This window comes from Benincasa hispida, chromosome 1, assembly GCF_009727055.1.
Source record: "Benincasa hispida cultivar B227 chromosome 1, ASM972705v1, whole genome shotgun sequence".
NCBI classification, from domain to species: domain Eukaryota; kingdom Viridiplantae; phylum Streptophyta; class Magnoliopsida; order Cucurbitales; family Cucurbitaceae; genus Benincasa; species Benincasa hispida.
In genome coordinates this window covers 90,515,928-90,539,044 of record NC_052349.1, presented here as the reverse complement: position 1 = coordinate 90,539,044, position 23,117 = coordinate 90,515,928, and positions in this window count along the sequence as shown.

Sequence of the window (23,117 nt, the reverse complement as noted above, 5' to 3'; positions counted from 1 at the left end):
ATTACTTATGGTCATCCTAGTGAAGTGAAGTCTCTGTCATGAACGACGTTATATAACGAGACGTTAACACTTTGTGGTCAGGTCTTATACAAACTCTTTGTATAAGATGCCCCCGCTCGCATGTCCCCACATGAATGATCAGGACTAGACCATCTATAGCAAGTCACAACACTTGTAACCAATCCACAAAGAAGGCCGCATCCGTAGCGTTACCAGGATAAGGTTTCCCTCCTATATCCATATACTACAGACCATTTTGGTTATCACTTAAGACATGATTCACTTGTTTGTCACCACATACATGCTTAAGTTACATAATGACAACCAGGGATTTTAGTTTATTGATTTGTGGTAAAGCAAATAAAACATCCAATGTGCAAAGTTAAGATGTGAAGTAAATATCATATATTATACATCACAAGCGTTCGTACAAAATATGTTTACAAACTACAGGACACAAGACTTTAGGGCATCATTCCCAACATATAGTCTATGCGATCGTGTAGCACGCAAACAAGTGTCGAGTATCCAATACCGCATGATCGTTCAGTAAGCGAGCGCCTATGTGATCTTGTAGAAAATGCTACACGATCATGTAGCAAACTCTACACGATTGCGTAGCATTAGCTATGCGATCGTTTAGTAAATGCTACACGATTGTGTAGAAAATTCTACACGATCGCATAATAAAAGCTACCCGATTGTTTAGCTCTAGCTACACGATTTGGAACCTCGGTTTCATCTTCTCCATCGAAACCACGCTTTGCAACCTTTCTTTGAAGCCCCCGGAACACCATGAGCGACTCAAAACTTAACAAATACAGACTCAATTTCAATAATAATGCCCAAAAACACAACCATCCACAAAAATTTATCACATAAACGAAATGCAGATTATAAAACCCACCAATACTATAAAAGATTCAATACAAGAATGGAATTTGGAATCAGAAATCTACAACCTGTCTCTGATACCAATTGAAGGAATTTTTGTGAAGAGAACCTTGAGCTGAAGCGGATCGACCAAATTCCATTAATTATCGATTACAAAGATTACAGTAAACATATAAATAGATATACATTCAAAATTAAATTACAACTTTCTTTATATAGAAAAGAGTTCAAGAAATATCACCTTTGAAGAACCTTTATACACGTTTCCCTCGAACAGTCACGAATAGCTTGAAGACATTCTTCAAGAATTTCTCGAACCAAAACCCGAATACAACCACTATAGAATCTCGGTATTCTCAGAGTGAGAACCCAAGAGTGGTGGGCTCTGATTATTTTGGTCAGGAGGGAAGAGTCTTAAGGTAGAGGAAGAAGATTGAGAGCTTTCTCACAAGACAAACTCACAGAACTTTTCTATAACAACACTCTCAAAATTTTAACAGAAATCTTACAGTTGTAGAGAAAGAAAAACTATTTTCCTTTTTATTCCTCTTGCCATAAAAAACATAACCACCCATTAGGTGGTGAGAAAAAATGGGGAAGGGAGTTGTAACTTCCTTTCTTATTATTCAAATAATAATAATATAATATAAATAAATATGATAACTAATTTTTCATATTATATTTATATTAAATTATATGTTACATCAATTATAACATATAATCTATAGTTTTAATATTGTATCACATACAGTATAAATTATAGATTCTTTTCTCTATTATATGGCATTTAATATAAATCATATTTATATTAAATTTAACAACTATAAATCACATTCATAGAAAATATATTTGAATCTCATTCAAATATTTATTTCCTCCCATTAAGCTATAATGTATCAAATACATTATGACAATTATATCACAAATAATTGAAACTATATAATTAAATCCCTTTATTAATTTGAAAAATTCAAATTAATCTAAAAACTGATTCTCAACTAAATTCTTGAGCTACCAAGGGGACCTCATGGACCTGTAGCTTGAAGCTCCAACGTTACATGAATAATTAATTAAACTCTTTAATTACATTATTCACCATCCGTTAACTGTCGGGCACTCCACTAAAGACCAATAGCTGCACTCTTCACACTACAGATATATTTCAATGTCTATTGGATATAACCAATCAACAGTACGATGACCCTTCACAAATTGCTCGTAAGTACAGCTAGGCCAAATTACCGTTTTGTCCCTGTAGTTACATCTAACTTCTTAAGTACCACCGATTCCTCTAATGAACAATGGATCATAGTCCCACTATGACTATCCCTCTCGGGCCAGGAGAGGGTGTGGTGCCACATTGTTTAAGACCTGGAATCAGCCTTAAGGGAGCAATTTATCTACTTACCCCTGCTTCGGGGAATGAGTGAATTCCATCTTGTGTAGTTGTGTTCCCAACTCCCCAATCAGACGAATCCCCAAAATTGTAGGCTTGTTGAGTCGGCGATCTGGCCACTCTCACACATACAAACCAAAGGACCACCCTCATAGGTAGGAGTTCATAACTCACTCAGCATTCAGGTCATGTTACCTATGGTCATCCTGGTGAAATGTAAGTCTTTATTATGAATGATGTTATATAATGAGACTAAACATTTCGTGGTCCAGTCTTATACAAACTCCTTTATATAGAATATCCCCGCTCGCATGTCTAATACATGGATGATCAGGATTAGATCATTTGTAGTACTATTGTAAACACCTACAAAGTGAGCCATACTCGTAGTGTCACTAGGATAAGGTACTCAGCCTTATCCATATACTAAAACCATTTAGGTTCTCACTTAAACATGATCCACCCGTATGTCTCCACATACATGTTTAAGTTACAATGATAACCTCTGATGTTAGTTTATTGGTTTGTGGTTAATGCAACTAAAATATCACATATTTTATAGACAGAGTGAAAAGAATATCATATATTTTATTAATCATATAATGAGTTTATTCATTCAATGTCAACAGACTATAGAACCCTACGAGATTTAGGGCATCAACCCCAACACTTTCATTACTACCTCCTTTAAGGCGGGGTTTAAGCATCTTTTAATATCTGCTATAAACTATAGGACCCTTCAATACAATCTTGTGCATACAAACCACAAGACTAATTCCCTTAATATTTGCTAGGGTCCAGCCAATCGCCAACTTGTGCTCCTTGAGCACCTCTATCAACTTGCTTTCCTAATCAGTTGTTAAATCCTTTGAAATAATGACAGACAGGGTATTCAACTCTCCTAAATAATCATACTTAAGGTGCTCATGTAGCTCCTTAAGTTCCAACATGAGGGGCCTACAGGACAGAAGGTAACAATTTCTTAGTCAAATCATTCGATAATGACTGACCAGTTCAGACACTGTCACAGAAAACAGATCATCAAAGGAAACGGTGATGCCAGAGTCACCCTCATCTTTGTCATATTATACATCCCAAACTACTTCCTGTTCCAAAGAATTAAACACATCGATCTAACACAATGTAGCAAGACTCTGACTGGGGACTCTCATAACATAAAAAATGTTAAATTTAACTATCTTCTCATCAAATTCAACTGACAATGTGCCCTTATCGACATCTATCTTAATCTTTGCATTCATAAAAGGCCTACCTAGTAAGATGGATGCAAATGAATGTGCAGTATTCTCTTCCATTTTCAGAATGTAAAAATCGATAGGAAAAATCAATTCATTGACCTGAATAATAACATCTTCTACTACTCCCATGGAATGTATAAATGACCTATCAGCTAATTGAATGACTACGAAATTTTCATGTGAATCATTTAATCTAAGATCCTGGTAGACTAAATAAGGCATTATGTTTATGGATGCTCCTAAATTTAATATAGCTTTTTCAATTTTCTTATTACCAATCACACAAGGGAGTGAAAACATACTAGGGTCTTTCTGTTTCTTAAGCATTTTTTTAAGATAGCAGAAATAGATTGGCTTATCACAACTTTTTACTTTTCTTTTGTCTGTCTTTTCATGGTGCATAATTCCTTAACAAAGTTTGCATATTTGGGAATTTTCTTGACCAATGGAAGATTGATTTCCACTCTTCTGAATGTATCAAGAAGCTTTTGGTCAACCTCATTATCCTTCGGCCTCGCCAACCTAGAAGGAAAATGAGCTTTAATAACAGAAGAATTTAAATGGGGGGGGGGGGGGGGGGGGGGGGGGGTTACTCCTTTGTTCTCTTAGGAGATGGTTCACTTGTACAACCAGTTTTTCTCTAGATGGAATTTTAGTAGGATCAGCATGAGGTGGGAATTCTTTTCCGCTCCTCAATGTAATGGCACTAACATTCTCCTTATGATTCACCTTAGATTGCGATGGGAGCTTTTCATATTGTCTTTCCAACTTGCTTACAGAGGTGGTGAGTTAGGTAATTTGATTCCCATTTGGTCCAAGGCAGTCTTTGTGTCCTACTGAAAACACAAACTATCATCAGCTAAATTTTTCACAATTTCCTTAATAGACATACCTAAAATCGTATAGGCTCCTTTATTATTATAAGCCTACTTATTTTTTCCACCCCACTTAAAATTAGGATGATCACCATCCTGGATTGTAAGTCTGGCTATATGGGTCTCTCTGTCTATTCTGCCCATTGCTATGAAAACCTCCCAATGGATTAATCTTCTGTTGGAAATTTAGGCATACATCAATAGTGTGCCTAGTCATCGAACAAATCTGGCATTCCACCATCGATTGATTCCTCTCCAATGCCATCTGTTTCACAGAAGCAACCAAGTTAGAAACTTGACTTTATAACTCATTTACCTCAGATGCAGATTTAATGTGACTAATCCTCTGGTCCCAAATTGCTGAGCATTAGTAGCCATGGTAGTAATGAGCTGTTTTGTTTTACTTCAGTGGGAATTTTGTTCACCAATGCTCCTCTTACAGCAGCATCCATATTACTCTTATCCTGCTGAAGCAATCCCTCATAGAAATATTGTAAGCATTTGATCTAAAATTTGATGGTTGGGGAAGCTTCCACAAAGTCTCTTGAATCTCTCTCAATACTCATAGAGTGACTCATCTTGGTACTGAACGATAGAAATATATCTTCTTCCTAATGCTTGTGGCACAGAAAGCTGGGAAAAACTTCTCAAGAAACTGCTTCTTCATCTCAACAAATGTTGTTATACTTGCAGGTGGCAAGTAATATAACCAGTCCTTTGCTTCATCTTTCAATGAAAAGGGGAACACCCTTAAATTTATCTACTCTTCGGTGACACCATGTGGTCGCATCCCATATCATACGATTTGGAAATCCTTAAGATGTTTGTGTAGGTCTTCACCTGCAAGGCCATGAAAAACAAGAAGTAAGTGAATTAATCATGTTTTCAACTTAAATGTACCTGTTGTTTCGAGATAAATTATGCACAAAGGTTGTTAAGTTGTATCAGGAGTTGCTAGCTCTCTCAGAGTGCTTCACGTGGCTCAGCCATCTCAGGTTCTACTACAACCTCCTCAAAATTCTCTTCCACTCATTGTGTGTCTGCAACACTGATTTGATCAATTCACGTAGCTTGTGCTATTGTCTTTGAATTCAACTCTCCTTTCATTTTATATCTGCGAAATACAAAAAAACTAGAGCTCTCAGAGGAACGGGTCATACAATAAAGAGAAAACAAAAGTGAAAGAAAAAAAAAAAGCTCTCTAAGGGAATATCGAAAATGGCTCTCTAGCAACGATGGCAATTTAACGGTCTGAAAAGCTTTTGAGACTTTCAGTCCAATCAAATAATTATTCTATTTCCTACTTTAATTTCGTAGTATTAAGGGTAGTAACGGGTCAAACCACAGAAAGTCGATTAATTTTCCTACTAAATTACTTGTTGTGAGTAACCAAAAGGGGAGGGGGGTTTAATGAGTCAATTTCGATTGTGAAAGAATTAAAATAAAAATAGTAACGATCGAACACAAATTTTGATGCTTGAGTAAATGGAAACTATCAATGAGACAAAACCTAGCTCGGGGTAGATTGAATTTATTCTTAATTTGCTACTCAATCATCGATTAATCAGAAAAATGTCCTATAATTTAGATCAGTTTTATCTCAGCCAATCTCTTCTAGAAAAGTTAGAAGGAAGTCTGATTAATCAAATTAATCTTTAGGCTTAGGGGAAAAGCCTCCTAAACATGCAAACTAATTAGCATTAAGATCTAGGGCAATTTCTAAGCCGAACAAAATAATTTGAAACAACCTAATTAGGTATTCGATGCGAATTTCTCCTAAGTTTGATAAACGAATGCTATTCGATTGGAAAAGCCAAATTAATACGCAAGTCTAACTTAACTTCTTTTACGTGCTGGTCTAAGAACCTAACAATTATGAATTAGGTGTAAACCTATAACTGTGAATTAAACGTGCTTGATAAATTTGCCAGATTATTTCAAACACATTCAACCAAATTAATAAGATCAAGGAGAAAATTCAGTAAACAATTAAAATTATAGACCACAATTGTTCATAACCTCATAAGAAAACAAATTAAGATATAAATCCTAAATCCTGAGCTAGACTATAGTGTATTAGCCTTGATGCATCATCAAATCAACCAAATAACAATCTAAGTCTCAATTGAGTGGGGAAGAAGAGATATGGAGAAAATATCAGAGAGCGATGAGAATTTTGCTCCTAAATCATGTCCAGTCATCTCTTTGGAATAGTGAGGTTAATTAAAGAAATTTTAGTCATAGCGTTGCAACGCTGTCCATAGCTCAGGCATGCACGGATACTCGTTGGATTCATAATGTCACAATGCTAGATGCAGTGTTGCAATGCTCTCAGAAAGGAGGCTCTAGGGTCTACAACGTAGCGCACCAGCATAACGCCAGAGTCCAACGCTCCAAGCGATGTTACAGCCTTACAGCGTAGCGTTATGCTTGCATAGAGGGCAGCGATGCTCTCTAGGGGAATTTTGGTAAATTTTGCACTCTTATCCACAGTTGATGCTACGGAGCTCCAATTTAGTTCGTTTAATCCTGATTTGGCTCCAGACGACCATTCTACCTCAGAGTTGCTCAAAACCTACAAAATAGCATAAAAGCACATAAAATTTCAGGAACGAGCTCCAATAAAGCTAAGAAAGATAATACTTTTATGGTGCTATCAGTAGTATATAAATTTGTAAACAATTTTTCTATATAAATAAAATGTTATTTTTCTTTAGTAAATAATTGACATTTATTTAATCGCATAACTCAAATCCAATAAACTAAGATCCGGTGTCATTTTCAAGTAACTTGAATAGTATGTGGTTGACATATAAGTGAATCATGTTTAAGTAATAACCTAAAAGGTCTATAGTATATGGATAAGATTTGGTGTCTTATCTTGGTAACATTATGGATATGGCACACTTTGTAATTGTTACAAACGATTTGATTCAAATCGTTCATGTGGAGATATGTGAGTGGGGGTATCCTATGCAATGATATTGTATAAGACCGGACCACAAAATATATAGTCTCTCGTGATAACATCGTTAACTGAAGAGATTGATACTTCAAATGATTTCCATGGAACTCAATATGAATCATGAGCAAGTTATGATCTTTTGCTTGTGAGGGTCATCCTTTGACTTGTATGGGTGAGAGTGACCCTAGCTGCTGACTCGATAAGCCTACCATCTTGCGGCCCATATTAAGGGGGTGCTGGAAACATAACATCACAAGAGATTCACTCATTCCCTCATTTAGGGTAAGTAGATAGGTTTTTCCTTTAAGTTCTGGCTCTAAGACTTGAACAATGAGGCCTTTCACTGGACCGGGAGGAATTTTGTTTATGGTTGGACCATAAATAGATTGTTCATTAGAAGATTAGTGGTATTTAAGGAGCAAGAAGTAATTACAAGGGTAAAATGGTAATTTTACCTAGTTATAGTTATGAATAACCTGTGAAGGATTGACTTATAAGAAATGATTAAAAATCAATGGACACATAAATATTCTATAGTTCATAAGTGTACAACTATAGGTATATAGTGGAATGTCCCATAGTTAATGAATATTGATTAATTAAATTAATTAATTAATCTTGTACCATTAGAGCTTATAACTATAGGTCCATAAGGTCTCTCTACTAGCTCATACCGGGATTAAACAAGGATTTAGGTGTTGTAAATTTAAAGTGTTCAAATTATTGTATAAGGGAATTTATTGTATATGATATAATTTGATATAATGTATATAGAATACATTATAATATATAGTTTATTTAATTAGATTCAAATTTAAAACTCTGTGAGAGAATAATATTTGAGACTCAAATATTAAATAATATGAATTGGTTCATATTTAACTTATATAGTAAATTTTATGTGAATGAGATTCATATAGAACTATATGTTATGAGAGAGAAGTATATTTGAATATGATTCAAATATTAAATTAACTAAATATTTGATATTTAACTAAAAATTAAATAAATGTTAATTTGATTAATTAATTTAAATTATTTAAATTAAATTGTATTTAATTTAAATTTTAAATAAATTAATTAATCAATCAAATCCCCTGCATTGTAGGGGAGGGGTTTATGGGGTGAAGAGATTTAATTTCCCTCAAGTTTTATTCTGAATCTTAGAAGATTAAGAAAACAAGAATACCTCTCTCTCACTCACACGTAACAAAGAACAAAGAAGAGTTCTCCAGCTTGCCTTCCCTTTTATCTAAGAACACTCTCCTACAAGTTTCCTTATTCCAAAGAGAATAGCATAGAAGGTTGGTGGTCATGTCTTGCCCCTGATCTGATCATGTAGTAGATCTAGAAGATCGGAAAAGGTCTTTGAGAATTAATTCTACAAAGGTGTTAATTCATCTTCCTTAATTAATTACTGTATAAAGCATGTTTAGCATAATTCTTTATGTTTTTTCTGTAATTATTTTGTAACAAAATTGGGGCAAAGCGATAAATCGCTTCCGCATTGGGATTCAATTCCTTCAGAAATGTGATAAGAGCATTGCTACATAACCCAAATGGTATTCCCCTGAAAGAAAAGGTGCCATAGAGCCATGTGAATTGTCTTGCATTGATCTTCTGGTACAATAGTAATCTGGTTATAACCTGAGCATCCATTTAGGAAACAGTAATACTTCTTTCCTGCCAACCTGTCCAGTATATAAATGAAAACAGGAAGTGGTCCTTCTTCGTGGCTTTATTGAGCTTTCAATAATCCACTCAAACGTGCCACCCAGTAACTGTTCTTGTCAAGATTAGTTTGTTCTTCTCATTAGTTACTACGATTATGCTCCCTTTCTTAGTAACAAGAAAAACTCTCCCTTCTGTATGTCAATAAGAGTTTTTCCTATTGCTAAAAATGGTCATCCTAATATTATCAGCACTTCTTTATCCACTTCGCAAACCAAAATTATAAAATCTGCAGGGAACACAAACTTCACTGCTTTCACCAACATGTCTTTAATCTTCCCTATTGGCTTTGTAATTGATCTATTGGCTAGCTAAAGAATCATATTAGCTGTTTTTACTTATCCAATTCCTACTGAGCAAAAACTAAGTAAGGCATTAAGTTACTATTCGCTCCTAAATCACACAGTGTTCTACCTAAACTTTTCCCTCCAATAGAACACGAGATGGTAAAGCTTCCCTAGTCTTTCAGCTTTGGCAGGATTTTGCTACTTACCAAGGCACTGTAGCACTTGGTTAGTGCAATTGTTTCGTATTCTGAAAATTTTTGCTTCTTGGCCAAGATGTCTTTTAGAAATTTCACGTAATTAGGCATTGTCTCCAATGCTTCAATTAGTGGAATGTTGATATGTAGCTTTTTTAAAATGTCCAAAAAGTTCTTAAATGTGTATCTTGATTTGCCTTTTGCAATCGTTGGGGGAAGGGTATTGGTGGTTTATATATTGACACTGTGCTCTTTTCCTTTGCAACTACCGACGTCTCGCCTTCATCCATCTCTTTGTCTTTTTCATCTATTTTTCTTCTTTTCTGCAGCTATTGGGGTCATCTCTTCCTTAGACTTACACTTGATCCTTTCTCATGACTTTTTTCTTGCTCCCTGACATCTTTGGTTCTTCATATTCTAGACCGATTTTGAGTGTGGCAGCCTTACAATGCTCTTTCTTATTTGATTTTGGAGCTTTTGTGCTACTAGGCAATGTCCCTAGAGAGATCTTCTTGGCCAACTGCTCAACTTTCATCTCTAAGTTATGACGAGCTACATCATTTCTCATTATATACTCTTTCAGTGAATCCACCATTGTAGGACTCTTTTCAGGGAAAGGTACTAGTGGTTGCACTCACAGTTGTTGTTGCGATACTGGAGGAAATCCTGGTGGAGTTGTCCTTGCATGTTGCTGAGATATACTTACACTACTACTAGGCTTTGCCCATGTGAAGTTCGGGTGTGCTCTCCATCCTGGGTTGTAAGTATTGAAATAAGGGTCCCAGTGCTCTTGTGTCTTCTGATAACCTACATAACATACCGATTGGGGGTTATACATATAATCACTAGATAAATAGCTAGTAGTACAGAATTCACAATTTTGAATTTGAGGTTTCGCTTGGACAGTTTCCACTTTTTGTGGTCCAAACATAAAATTTTGAATCATATTTTTTATGGTTGTCAACTGTTGGCTCATAGACGCAAGTGTATTAACTTCTTGTATTTCAGCTATTGTTTTTGTGGTTAAAGTACGTTATGCATCTCCCCAATTCTGGTTACTATTTGTAATCATATCCATAATTTTTTTAGCTTCGTTTATGGACTTTTTAAGAAAAGATCCTCCTATATATGCATTCACCATTGTTTTTTAAGCTTTGTTTAACCCATTATAAAATTGCTCCATCATGATGCATGTTGGAAATCTTTGATGTGGGAATTTCCTCACCAACTTTTGGAATTTAATCCATGCTTTATCGATAGAGTCAGATAGTGATTGCCTGAAGATTATAATGTTGCCTCTGTATTTGACATTTTTGTCAAACGGGAAGTATTTTCCTATAAATTATCCGTAAGGTCATCCCATGTGGTAATGGAGTTGGGAGGTAACGAGTCAAGCTATGCCTCAACATCTCTTTGCGAAGAATAGGGAAATAGTTTAAGTATTAATGAATCTTCATAAACATTATTAACTTTAAAAGAGAAACAAATTCTCATAAAAAGTTTGAAATGTTTATGGGGGTTTCATTGGGTAGCCAACGAATTGACCAAATGAGTTCAACATTTGAAACATGAGAGGTTTCATTTCAAATGTGGGCATATCAATTGAAAGATTTAAAATGCTAGTGTCCAAGGTTTGAAATGCATAAGTTGCATAGTCTTTAATGGCTTTGTCTCTATCTTATGCTATGAAGATAGGATTTTGGGGGTTAGCTTATTGTTGTGGAGGTGGTTGCCATTTTGCTACTCCTCGTCCACGAGAGGGATAGGAGGATTGTCTCCAAGAGGTTGGTTCATTTGAATTTATCACACGAATGCAACTTCAACAAGACTCTCTTGTGCGCTCAACTCCTACTATTCCTGATGCTTTTTCCTTTGTTATTATCTTCAACAGCGAAAGGTCCTTTCTATTTCAGGGTCGGGTTGAAAAAGGTAGGGCCTCATTCTCATGCATTGTCTCCTCCTTGCAAAAAGATAGCAATAAAAGGAGTTAGATATTTCCTAAAACAGAGTCAATGTAATCGCTTTGATCGCAGTCAACAATAAACTGGAAATTTCACAAGTTCTTGACAATGGCGCTAAAAACTTGATCAATCGAATGTACGAGCAACAAAATTTTATGGATAAGGGAGGTCTCAATGTAAGCATACACTATCGATGAAGTAAGAAACTCAAAGTATTCCAATTGTCGAGTTCCACAGAATTAGATTTCATTTTTAAGTTAATTGTGACTATGGACCAATGAAACCGAGGTAACCAGTGAAAACTTTGTATTGTGTTAGTGAGGAAAAAGCTTAAAAATAGTGAATAATGATAATAAAATAGGGGCAAACAATGTTCATCCTTTTGGGTGCTCTGCCTTAAATGATATAGCCGCATCATACCAAAATAGTGAACTACACATGAACAAAAATCTACTCATATTTGGTCTTGTGTCAAGTTCCTTTAGGAGGTTTAAGTAACTCAAGAGGTCTTGGGACAAGTCCTCAATTCCATAGTCTTTTCCTAGGTTGATTTTTATTTTTCAAGGAATCGTTCCTCACCACATGCTTTCACAGGATGAGATGACCTAGAGCTACTACGCTTTAAAGGAACTGTCGTTCTTTAGGCTATTTATTTGGGAAAATTGAGAAAAATGTCCACAGGGTTGATTAAATGATAGAAACGGTGAAGAATGGTGATGATCTCGGTGGTGAAAAGTTGTATTTTGAGATGGAGAGCTTCTTCTCCTTTTAAAGGCCTCAAATCGGTTAAGGAGGGTAGAGATTCATGTTATAAGGGTTTCCTAGGAAAAATCGGGACTGTCCAGCTGACTAAAACATGAAAATTCGCAACCATTTTTGACTGATGCGACCACAATGCGATCACAATGAATCTGTTGATGTGGCCGCATCAGACAAAAATCTGCAATATGGCCAAAATCACTTGCCAAAACCCACAAAATCACCTCTAAATCAGTAAATAACATCTTCAAGCTCAACCCAACTCTTATAAGCTCATTTTAACTTAGTAAAACTGAATTTAGGGGAAGACACGTGCAAAAGCCAATTTTTCTAAGTAAAAGTGTGTAAATAAAGGCCTCAAAACATGCATTTCATGGCATGTATCAAAACTCAAATTCATATACTCTCTACCTCGATCTGATCGAAGTGTTTTATCTTCTTACCTAATAAGTTGTCAACTTCAATCTTATTGTTGCTTGTGATAATGTCGATTGCCTTATGTCATGCTCATGTAAATTAATGAGTTGGATTATCTAAGTTGAACGCAAGTTTTCCTCTAATTAAACCCAAGTGTAAGTTTAATTAAAGTTTCCTAGTGAGTACCAAGGTCAAATGCAGGGACTTAGACTAATAAATATGCTTGAAATAATGAATGATATTTATACCAGGAATATAAATGAATGGTTGAGTGAATGTTTGTATAAATAACATGATGAAATAATTACAGGTAATGGTGAAAATGGATGAAGGTGAACAATGAGAGTGGTGGTGGAGATATGATGCATTGAGTGTGGGTGTGTGTTGAGGATGTTTGAGTGATAGAAATGATGGTGTTGACGACAGACATGCAATCACAAATGAAGCAGTGTGCGTGGAAATGGGTTGAAATTTGGTTGATGAATTAGGTTTGAGAAGGTTCACTAACATTCTCCTAAATGATGCATAAATATTTGTCCATGCCTTTAACTCATAAAATGAAGAGTTCACCTCTTAGTGTTTCGTGCTATATTTACCTCTAGGGCGCATGTTTAAGTTAATTTTTACAAAAGAGATTTAATTTTATCTCTAAAGCTATTTCTTTCTTTGTTTAATGAGTTCCATAGCCACTCGCTCTCTCGAGTGATTAGCTATTTCTACTTAAATCGATTTATCAGATTGGTTTAAGTAATAAATTAAGCACACATTAAACAAGATGAACTCAACTCATGCAAAACTTGTGAGAATATTAGTTTATTCTTCTCAACCCATTAGAATATGCGTGCATATATTATAACATTTATACTATATGATGCATGAGCATGCTATATTAAATAAATCATGCATATACATATATTATAACACTTATAATATAAATGATGCATGAAATTAAATGTATAACCTATGATGGGATTTTATACTATATGACATACTTTATGGCATATAAATATAAATAAAATTCATACATCACATGTATAATATTAAAAGAAATTAATGGACCGAGATTGGACTCCTAAAAAAATAAATAAAAGGCTAACTATTACAAAAAAAAAAACCATCCAATTCGAAACAGATGAACCGGGCCTTGAACTGCTTGAACCAGACCAAGAACGGTCCAGATGAACCCAACCAACTCAAACTGGAGAAACCACAAACCGAACCAAACCAGTACACCACGAACCACATGCGAACTGAAACTGGACCGTGCTTCCATTCCGTCTTGAAGCGTCTCGACGTCGCCCCTATGGAGATGACCTTTTTCCGCCGCATCGCAACGTTACGATGCTACTATACAGTCGCCACTGTACAATTTCAAATTTCTTTGAAACTTCATTGTTTTTCCACCTCAAATTCTCCAAAAACTAGTCGAGAACAATCACGAATGACTTAACATGTGAATTTACAGACTCTAAACAAAATTATGCCCCAAAACATGGGCCTTTACATAACTAAATTCACAATAGAAAGCCATAGACTATACAGTCCAATCCCGAAATTATCCAATAATGCAAACCATTAACACTAAAATGCATCAAAAAGAAAATCCCACCCGTGCATTGTAAAAAGGATTCTGAAAATTAAGGAATCAAAACCATAGTCTGATACCAATTAAAGGATACCTTTGAAGGATCCTTGAGCAAAAGCAATAGATCTTCCCAATCTTCCTAATTTCACAAAATATAAAAATTTACAGAGACATATAGAATCATGCATTTAACTCAGAAATACAACATGCTTAATAAAGAAATTGCAGGAAAATAAATAGGGTTAGAAAACCCTTACCTTTGAAGAACGTTTCTTTAATTGTAAAACCTCAATCTCCAACTGAACACAACGACGAATGCAATCTCGATATTCTCAGGTGAGAACTCAGAAGTGTGTGGTGCTCTAGTGATTTTAGATTGAGAGAGGGATAGATTATTGAGATAGAGGAAGAGAAGGAAGATGAAAAAAATTCCACAGAAGGATTTAGTGTTTTTGAGAGAATTTTGTGCAACCCTTTTCACAACAACTGCATAGAATGGGGGTGTACCTTCCACTCTCACGTCTGGGAGAGGAAAAGTTGGGGAGGGAGTCCTCCCATAATTAGAATTTTTTTTTTAAAAAAAGAAATTTAAATAAAATTAATTTTAAAAAATACTTTAATATATATATATATATATATATATATATATATATATATATATGATAACCACTTATCTATATATATATTAAACTATATGTTATTGTTAATATGTTAATTTGATAATAACATATAACCTAATTCAATATTGAATCCAAAACAATATAACCTATGGTTAATCTCTTCAAACAATAATATTTAATACAAAATTTATTTATATTATAATTATATGCATCCAATTCACATAATTAATATTTGAATCTATTTCAAATATTTAATTTCTCTCAATTAAATTACTTAATATTATAATGTATCAAATACATTATATTAGATATATCATATATATAATTAAAATTTAATTAATTATATCATATATAATTAATTCTGCAATTAATTTGGACCAATTCAAATTAATCCAAAAACTAATTCTCATTAATTTCCGTGAGCTACTGAGGGGACCTCATAGAACTGTAGCTTGAAGCTCCAACGATACATTGAATAATTAATTAAACTCTTAATTTAAATTATCCACCATCCGTTAACTATCGGACACTCTACTAAAGACCGATAGCTGCACTCTTCGCCATATAAATATATTTCTGTGTCCATTAAATATAACCAACAGTACGATGACCCTTCACAAATTGCTCGTTAATCTAAACTGGACCAAAAATTACCGTTTGGCCCCTGTAGTTACATCTAACTCCTTAAGTACCACCGATCCTCCTAAATGAACAATAAATCATAGCTCCAACTATGATTAAACCCTCTCGGGCCAGGAGAGAGTGTGGTGCCATATTGTTCAAGCCCCGGAATCAATCCTTAAGGGAGCAATTTATCTACTTGTCCCAACTTTGGGGAAGGAGTGAATTCTTCTTGTGTAGTTGTGTTCCCAGCTCCCCAATCAGATGAATCCCCAAAATAGTAGGGTTGTTTGAGTCGACGATTTGCACCACTCTCACCCATTAACAATCAAATGACCGCCCTCATGGGCAAGAGTTTAAACAATTCACTTAGGATTCAGCGTCATGTTATCTATGGTCTCCTATTTTGTGAAATGTAAGTCTCTATTATGACGGTGTTATATAATGAGACTAAACTATTTCGTTATCTGGTCTTCTACTACAATCCTTTTTATAGAATATCCCGCTCGTATGTCTCCATATGAATTGATCCAGTATCCAACCTTATCCATACTACTACAAAACCTTTTTTAGTTTATTACTTAACATGATCTAGTTTATTATGTCTAAGTTACATGAGATAACTTTGGATCTTAGTTTTATTGGTTTTTTGTGGGTTAATGCAACTAAATGTCAAATTAGAATATCCTCTTATTTTATTAGATATAAAGTGTTAGTACAATACAATTACAACAATAAGACCCACGAGATTTAGGACATACCCAACAAATTTTCCCACTAGTCCTAAAGTAGTGGCGGTATTATAGAATAAAAGCTAAAAATAAATACAACGTAAATAAAAAACAAGAACTAGGGCATACAATATGCCCCACCCAGTATAATCTCTCACTTACCCTAGACTAAATGCGGCATGTCTATAGACCCAAGACTCTCCAGATTGACCCTCAAACACCCTTAGCCATGAAGCCTTTGTAACGGAATCAGGCAACGTTGTGTGCCAAAGTGATCTGCATGACGATCACATCCCTTCGATACACAATCTCTCTAAGCAGGTAATACTTGCACTCAATGTGCTTTCCACGCTTGTGGCATCTTGGCTCCTTGGAATTAGTCATAACACCACTATTATCACAATAATGAGTGATGGGCTTGGACATGTCTAGATCTACTTCCATATTAATTAAGAATTTCTTGAGCCAAATAGCCTTCTTGGCAACTTTACAAGCCGCTATATATTCTGCCTCTATGGTAGAGTCAGCAATGCACCCTTACTCGATATCCTGTAAGGATCAAATCCTTAGACCCATACACAATCATGTAGTCTTTTGTTCTCCTAAGACACTTGAGGATTGTTTCAATGGCAGTCCATTGATCTAATCTTGGATTAAACTGATATCTATTGATTATCCCTACTGCATGGCAGATGTGAGGTCTAGTCCATAATATCGCATACATCAAGCTGCCAACAGTCGATGCATAGAAGATCCGTCTCATTTCTTCAACTTCTTGAGGTGGCTTAGGACACTATTCCTTAGAAAAAACAACGTCGTGTTTGAAAGGTAGTAAGCCTCCCTTGGAGTTTTGCATCGAATACTTGACAAGCATCTTGTCAACATAGGATGCCTGAGACAAGGTTAACGTTTTGTTCTTACGATCTCTAAAGATTTGAATGCCCAGAATAAACTGCGCCTCTCCCAAATCTTTCATTTGGAATTGGGCCGCTAGCCACTATTTGATGTCAGTTATGCCTCACCCAAATCTTTCATTTGGAACTGGGCAGCTAGCCATTTTTTAATGTTAGTAAAAAAACCCTACATCATTCCCAATGAGTAGGATATCATCCACATACAGTACCAGGAAAGCTACTGAGCTATTGATGATCTTCTTGTAAACACAAGGCTCATCAACGTTTTGATCAAAGCCAAACGACTTGACCGCAGTGTCAAATCTAATGTTCCATGATCTAGATGCTTGTTTCAGCCCATAAATGGACCTATTAAGCTTGCAAACTTTTTGCTCTTGATCTGGAACTATGAACCCCTCTGGTTGAGCCATATAGATGGTCTCCTCAAGATTACCATTAAGAAAAGCAGTCTTGACGTCCATTTTTCATATCTTATAATCATAAAATGTGGCTATGAACAGGAGTATTCTGATAGACTTGAGCATGACAACAGTTGAGAAAGTTTCCTCATAGTACATTCCCTCGACCTGGGTATAATCCTTTGCCACGAGTCTAGCCTTAAAGGTTTGCACCTTTCCATTTCTTTCGCTTATAAATCCATTTACACCCTATAAGTCTTACCCCATCAGGCAGATTCATAAGCTCTCAGACGTTATTGAAGTACACAGACTCTATCTCCTAGTTCATGGCCTTAATCCATTCATCCTAGTCAACATCCTCCATTGCTTGCTTAAAAAACAATGGATCCTCGACCCCATCATTAGAAATGATGTTTTGGGCTTCAGTCAAACTCATGTAGTGATCCAGTGGGTTTATAACTCTCCTACTACATCGAAGCAGTCTTAACTTTGAGCTGGTTGACTAGATGTACCAACCTCAACAACTCTTGTTGACCTATCAGTTTGTTCGACAACTCTTGTTGAACCCTCAATAGTCTCAGACTCACTAGCTCGCGTAAAACAAGCTTACTTTGTGGCTTATGATCCCTGATGTGGTATTCTTCCAAGAAGATAGCATTTTTAAAAACAAACACTTTGTTCTCACTTGGATCATAGAAGTATCCACTCCTCGTTTCCCTGGGGTAGCCTACAAAGAGGCAAACTTTCGAACGTGGTTCCAACTTCTTCGAGTTAGTCACAAGCACGTGTGCTAGACACCCCCCAAATCCTGAAGTGGCGTAAACTACCTTTACAACTTCTCCACAACTCAAAAGGTGTTTTAGAAACACTTTTCGAGAGAATGTTGTTCAAAATATAGCATGCAGTCTCCATTGCAAAACCCCAAAACGAGTATGGAAGATGAGCATAACTCATTATAGACCGAACCATGTCTAACAAGATTCTGTTTCTCCTTTCTGATACATCATTCTGCTGAGGTGTACCTGGGGCCGAGAGTTGGGACGCTATCCCATGTTCGATCATATAGTTATGGAATTGGAGGTCCATATACTCTCCACCACGATCAGATCGTAGTGTTTTTATCTTCTTACCGAACAAGTTTTCAACTTTAGCCTTATACTCCTTAACTTGTCAAGGGCTTTAGACTTACGTTGCATTAGGTAGAGATACCCATACCTTGAATAATCATCTATGAAAGAGATGAAATATTCATACCCACCTCGAGCCCTAACACTCATCGGACCACAGAGGTCAGAATATACAAGCTCTAAGGCTTCCTTGGTTTTGTAACCTTTTCCAGTAAAAGGTCGTATGGTCATCTTGCCTTTGAGGCATGATTCACACACGGGCAAGGAGTTTTCTTTTAAACTCTTTAGAAGTCCACTTTTTTACCAACTGCTCAATCCTATTGAGGTTGATGTGACCTAACCTTAGATGTTAAAGATGGGCATTTTTCTTAGGAGAAACCTTTGGTCTTTTAGCTGTTTTCGCTGTACTAAACACTTTTAATATTAAACAAGGTTTTTATGACTAACGACCTTAGTATATACAAGTTACTTTCTATTGAACCAAAACCAATCTCCATTCCATTCTTGAAAATATACACTTTATTCTCAGAAAAAGAGACAATAGAGCCTTGTTCAATGAAACAAGAAACCGAGATTAAGTTCCTCTTGATATGAGGAACTACGAAAATATTATCCAGTAACATATAATGTTTCTTGTCCAAAAATAACTTCAACTTACCTATAGCAATAGCTGAAACAACCTCACTAGTACCGACACAAAGAATCATCTCTCCTTGTGGCAACGTTTGCCAGGAACTGAATCCTTGGTAAGAGGAACTGACGTGGTTAGTAACACTCGAATCAAGGATCTAAGTAGAATCATCATTCTCTATCAAACACGTCTCCAAGACCAATAAATCAGATTTACTATCTTCAAACATCCTTCTCTTTTGGAGAGTAGTGGGATTAGTATCAGAACCTAAATAAGCTCAAAGTTCCATTTCAGAGAATACTTTTCATCGATGAACTTCAACAGAGTCAGCAACATTTGCTTCCTCTACCTGAGTTTAACTTGGGAACTGAAACTATTTGTTTTGTCATCCATCCTTTTGTGCTAAAAAAATAAGAACTAATGTTCAAACAAATCGTACAACGAGTCCATGATTTCACGTGCAATGACCATGCTCTTAACTCTTTTGGCCAAAAAATCAGGTATGCTAGCCAATATGTGAACTCAGGCCAATGAATTAGCCTTCATCCACAACTCATATGCATTACAAACACTTCACACTGCATTAAGGGTCAAGACCTGAGGACACTCCTCAACCATGACAAACTCGAGGTCGTTTACCACGAAATACGTTTTACAAGACTCTTTTCACTGTATGTAACCAGTCAAATTAGAGGCATTAAACAGAAATACAAACATGTTGCTGAAAACAAAAACACATTGACCTACGTTAGGTTTTAAGCAAATACAACATCCAATAAGGTTTAGCAAAACTAACATGAACCCCGTGTGACATCTAGTTTCGCAATGACGCTTCAAAGATGTAGGACAAAAGTCACCGAAGGGTGGTTAATTCATCCCTCCTCTAAATTGAGACATTCTCAACCAACCATTAATACCATAACAACTCTTGCTTCTATAACGACTAGACATCATTGATTTGGTATAGAAATCATTAACTTACTCAATAATTTCCCATAAGTGTGGCCCGCCATTTTAGGCCCTAGAGTTCTGTCCCAAGCAGCCAATACGAAGGGAAAAAATCCGATTGAGGCAAAAACGAAAGTGACCCTATCCAGTTTTGGAGTTCACTTTGATCTTGACCAACTACACAAAACCCATCCGAAGAGGGATGCTCCCAGGGCGCCACGAGGGAGTACAGAATGATCTCACGGTGCAGACTAATGACAGAGACCGTAGGACGTGTTGACACGCACCCTTCACTCACTTACTATAAACACTCTCTCCGTCCACCTTGATATTGACTCATGCAAACACCATCCGAAGGGAGATGCTCCCAGGGCACCATCAGGACAAGCATGAATCTCACGGTGTAAACATTCAGGGAGAAACGTGAATGGAATCATTGACATATCAGATACATCTCTTCCTCCCACCGAGTATTTTATAACCTAGGGTTTAGTTTACTTAGAAAAAACACGGCTAAGAATTTTAACTAAGTCACTTTTTAGGTTTGCCCAAGAGTAACTTTCACTTGGATAGTCAAACAACTTTCGATCATCATCCATTAAACTCTTTAACGGAGTCTTTGACCAACTGTCGCATGCTTGTAGAAAATCTATCTAATTCACCTTTCCAGGTAGGTTTCTAGGTAGGGGTGTTCCATTTTGGTCAGCTTAATTACCCCAGCCTAGACAGAGCCCGCCTTAGATAAAAGGTCCCTTATAGATAGATTTAATACAATTTTAATCTTTTATGCCAATCAATTTAATCCTATTAAACCGATTTAAAAAGATTAAACTAGGTTGCTAATCTAATTAGAACCTTAAACTTAGGTCTATCTGAATCCAATTTTAAAACCTTTTAAAACATGAGTTTGCCTAAGTTCGCATGCAACTCTTTCTTATCGATTTTAGTTCTAATTTCTATTATAACACTTATAATAGAAACAACTAAAACCATGCACAACGTAAAGAAAGCACATACAAGGCATTCATAATGCTTACAAACAGCCTAAGTGTCATGCTACATGCATTGTTCATTCATTGCTACTTTTTATACAACTCTTATATAAACAAGCAACGAACCAGACAAAATATGCTTCCATTCACCCTTATACTATAACGCTTATAATATAAAGATGATGCATGAATATGCTTACTGCATGCATAAATATAACTCTTATATTTCATGATGCATGCACATGCTTTCTTGTAATTTCATCATGCTATATTATAACACTTATAATACATGATGCATGAATAATTGCACAACCTAAGGTGGGTTTCAAACCTATATGTCATACACTATGCCATATAAACCACATACATCTCATGTATATTAAACAAATGTTAATGAACCAGGAAAAATTGCCTCAAATCCTAAAACACTAAATCTAACTATTACAAATGCAAAGAGTCTCCGGTTCAAACAGGCAAATCGGGTCTTGAACCATCCGTTCGAACTCCGTGTGTGCTGATTATGCACCAAACACCTCTCAATCGTTTACCTACGCTTCCAGAGCTAAACGATTGTTTAGCAACGATCGTGTACCTTTTACTATGCGATGAAGCATGAGGTACACGATCGTGTAGCGCACTCTGCAACGCAATCCTTATACGATCGTCTAAATGACAACGACGCGGTGAAGCACTATCGTCTAAACGATCGCTGAGCGAGCGCCTAAGTATTGTATACCACGTGATCGTGTAGTCAGTGACTAATGCGATGAGCATGCTACCTACACGACCGTTTAGTGCACACCTTTTATTAAATGATGAGCATCAAATGCTCCCACTCGATCGTTTACCTCTAGCGTCTATGCGATCGGGCATCCAACACTACGAGATAGAGTAAACACTTTACTCCAGTTAAATGATCGTTTAGTAAATACTACATGATCGCATAGAAAAATCTACACGATCGTTTAGCCAAATCCCAACGATCGTTTACTTGAGGCTACACGACACGACTAACTCTTGGTCTTCTTCTTCGCTGAGAACCGCATCTCCATGTTTCGAAACTTCATCACGAACGACTCAACAAACTCAAACACTTTGAATTACAGACTTGATTGCTTGTTAATTACGCCCAAAAACAGAGGAGCCCTTACAAATTAACACTTTGTAATTTAAAGAAAGCTTTAAACAGAGGCAATTTACCTGTAAACATTTATCAATGCCATCCACAAACACATTTAATAATTAAACGCAAATGCAGAAAACCTACCACGACTATAAAAGAAATTCAAAACAGAAGTGAAATTTGGAATATCATAATAAGCTGGATCTGATATCAGTTGAAGAAATTCGGACATGAGGATTTCCATCATTTCAATAGGTTGAGCCAAAAGTTTAAGTATACTTTTCTAATTTCAAAGCATGTTTTAAGCCCAAAAAATGATAAATTTTAAGAAGAATTTTATAAAGCATACTTGAGTTTTATTAATTGAAACCATGCATTGATGAGCATTCCTTAAGATGAATTATTTCTTATGACTTACTATTTCTATGATATGGTTTTAATGGAATGCTTAATGTTTAGAATACCAAGCTTTTAGCCTAAAATCATGTTTTATGATGTTTTCATTGAGAAAACCAAATACTAGAGGAGATGAAGGTATCTGGGTCCCCTGATACCTAAGGAGATGACCTATCCAAAGTAGACATACTATTACTAGCCTTTGAGGCATATTCACGTGCACGTACGATCAGTATCATCAACACTGATTGTATTGAGATTACTCTACATCAACTAAGGTAATCGACGTTGAG